Source organism: Octopus bimaculoides, chromosome 6 (genome assembly GCF_001194135.2).
Source record: "Octopus bimaculoides isolate UCB-OBI-ISO-001 chromosome 6, ASM119413v2, whole genome shotgun sequence".
In the NCBI taxonomy this organism is placed as follows: Eukaryota; Metazoa; Mollusca; class Cephalopoda; order Octopoda; family Octopodidae; genus Octopus; species Octopus bimaculoides.
This window is the reverse complement of record NC_068986.1, coordinates 38510154-38513556: the sequence shown is the minus strand read 5'-3', so window position 1 is coordinate 38513556 and position 3403 is coordinate 38510154.

Genomic DNA, 3403 nt, shown 5'->3' with positions numbered 1-3403 from the left:
AATGTCTTTGATGATAGGTTTGCAGTATCAGGGTTGATTTGAGGCTATATTACAACATTATGATAAATTTCTATATTAACACCTGCATGATTTTCACTAACAAAAAAAAAAAAAAAAATTTGATTTTCTGTGTGAAATCAAGTACCCTGAGCTCCTAATATGCTGCAAATCCCTTATTTTGGTTCGGAAAAAATGAGATGGGGGCCATCTTAAATTATTAATTGACACATTATTAATTATCTTATAACAGCAATGCCTGGAAAAATCATGGATTACATGGAAAAATTCAAGCATGAAAAAGTAATATTCTTAAGATTATAAACCTGGAAAAGTACAGAACAAGTTATTACACTTGTAAAAGTATAGGACAAACTATTACTTTAAGTAAAGTAAAGAATAAGAAACTTTTTACTTAAAATATTGCAGCTAAAATTAAAATTTGAATATTAAAACTTATTTCATTATAGTTTACAAATAACACTATACTTGTTTAAGTAGAATTTGGCTAATTTACTACCTTAAATACAGAAAAAAGTTACTAATTATACAAACTTACAAATTAGCTGAACAGTTTTGTACAATAAATTTAAAAGATGAGAATTGTAAAGAGTGATAAATTAGAAGAACTGGCATTCTTTGCTGCAATATTTTAAGTAAAAAGTTTCTTATTCTTTACTTTACTTGAATAGTTTGTCCTATACTTTTACAGATGTAATAACTTGTCCTGTACTTTTCCAGGTTTATAATCTTAAGAATATGACTTTCCATGCTCGCATTTTTCCATGTAATATATATAACTGTGTATATGTACTGCATCATCCCATAATGCGGTTTTTTTTCAATTGCATGAACTAAAAGTTGGAGGGGGATGGGGTAAACTACCTGCGTCAACTTGATATAAAAGCTGGTAGTAATTTTACCTTGTACTTATTCATAGTGCTGGTTTTGAAGAGTACAGTTCGATTTTAACAGTTATTTTTTCGAAGCAATAATGGAAGTGACAAAGGAGTATATTTGGCACATTTTGCTTAGCTATCACAATTCAAACATTGATTAAATTATCTAGGAAATAAAGTTTATGGATTGCTTCATAATCATTAGAGTTGTTCATAGCTTTTAGATTTGGACAGTTTCTATTTTCAATTGTATATTGCCATTTGTTTTTGTTTTTTTGTCAGCATGTTTGACATACTTAATAACCAAAAGCGGGTGCTAGCATACTTGATGTAATTAAGCCAAGAAATTCTAATTACTCAAAATAATACCCTCAGTAATAAGAATATGTCATTAATTAATTCTAATCAAAAAATAAAAAGCCAAGGGAGACAATTTCAGGCATATTTCAGCATTATAAAATCTCATCATTAAAGCATAGCCTATGACTACAAGATTTTAGAATAAATAGAGAAATAATGTGTTTCTTTTTTTTTTTATCAGTGAACAATGGTGGAAATAATAATTCAAAGAAAAACACATTGGAACACCTGCAGCATGAAACTACTTTGCTTTTTATTAAAATTCTTTAGCTGCTGATTTGTTCTCAACACTAAAGGTGTGATTTTAATTAGATGAAAATTCTTACTATATCAAATATAATAGCATGCCATTTATTACGAAGTTTTCATAGTATGGCTATGTGGTAAGTGATTTGCTTGCCAACCACATATTGCTTTGGGTTCGATTTCACAGTGATACCTTGCTCAAGTTGATCAAAACCTTGTGTGTGAATTTGGTAGATGGAAATTGAAAGAAGCCTGTCACATATATATGTATATGTTTACATATGTATGTGCAAGTAAGCATATGTGTGTGTGTGCATGCCTTACTGTCTTCTTGCCATGACATCACATGGTAGTTGTAAATGAACATCACTTACACAAGAAGTGTCCTTCATTTCCAATCTTTCATGAAAATGTTTCTGTTCATGGGGGAAATATTACCTTAGTTGGGAACAGGTAGGGGTTGGTGATAGGATGGGCATCTGGCTGTAGAAAATCTGCCTCAACAAATTCCAACTGATGCTTTGTTTGTTTTAGTCACTGCACCATGGTCATGCTGGGGCACTGCCTTGAAGGGTTTTAGTTGAATAAATCAACTCCTGGATAGTACTTATGTTTTTTTAGAGGTCTGCTACTTATTCTATCCATTCAGTCTCCTTTGCCAAACTGTAAAATTTGGGGGATGTAAACAAACCAACACTGGTGTCAAGTGGTAGTGGGGACAGACAAATACCATCACACACACACACACACACACACACATGTGCACACACACACACACGTACATGCATGTGCACACACACATGCATGCAAACGCACACACGTGCTCACATGCACACACACACACACACACACACACACACACTCATGCATACACATACACAAACATTATATATATATATATACTGGTGTTGCCATCCGGTTTCACCAGTCCTCAGTCAAATCGTCCAACCCATGCTAGCATGGAAAGCAGATGTTAAACGATGATGATGATGATGATGATGATATGTATATACGAGAGGCTTCTTTCAGTTTCCCTCTACTAAATCCATTCACAAGGCATTTGATGGCGAGGGGCTATAGTAAAAGGCTCTTGCCCAAGGTCCTATGCAGTGGGACTGAACCTGAAACCTTGTGGTTGGAGAGCAAACTTCTGATTACACAGCCATGCCTGCACGTATTAATGATCACACTTGCCTCAATTCTACCTAATCTCTACAATTCTTCGACAGTCAATGCTCATGTTTCACTACCATCTAATGACGTCACACTTCCTACGCATGTTTCATAAAGTCTGCTTCTTTGAATGGAATGGTTTAATGTCTAAAGTGCAAGAGGCATAGGTATTTTATACTCCTTGCTATGAATAATAATTACAGCCTTTGTCATGTTGACCTCTAAATCCTTGGACTTCAAACTAGCTTTCTAAGTTTGAAATTTATTCTGTGATCCTTGAACCATTTTCATTATGATAAGCAGTTTGTCTATATATAACTGTTTTAGGCTAAGTGTGTATATATATATATATATATATAAACAAATAGTAAATGAGTATATGCATATATACGTACAGGTATGTGCATACCGACATCCACCTGTATGTATAGGTGCATATCTGGGTACAGGACATTGCAAACAAACGTAGACGAGAACACACGAGCCACATAGAGAACATCTCCTTCATCAGCCACCCACGTTTTAACACCGGCGTTTCGACGAGCTTGGGCAGGACGCATCGCTAAAACGGCTCGTCCCATGGATCGCAGATTAAATTTGTATACGCAAATTAAATCTAGCCATGGAGGAATGTTGTGGCGGACAAAAAACAAGACAGGAAAACAAACAGAAAAGGCTTTACGGCCAGACGAGAACAATTATGTGTGTAAGAACGCGATGAGGCACGG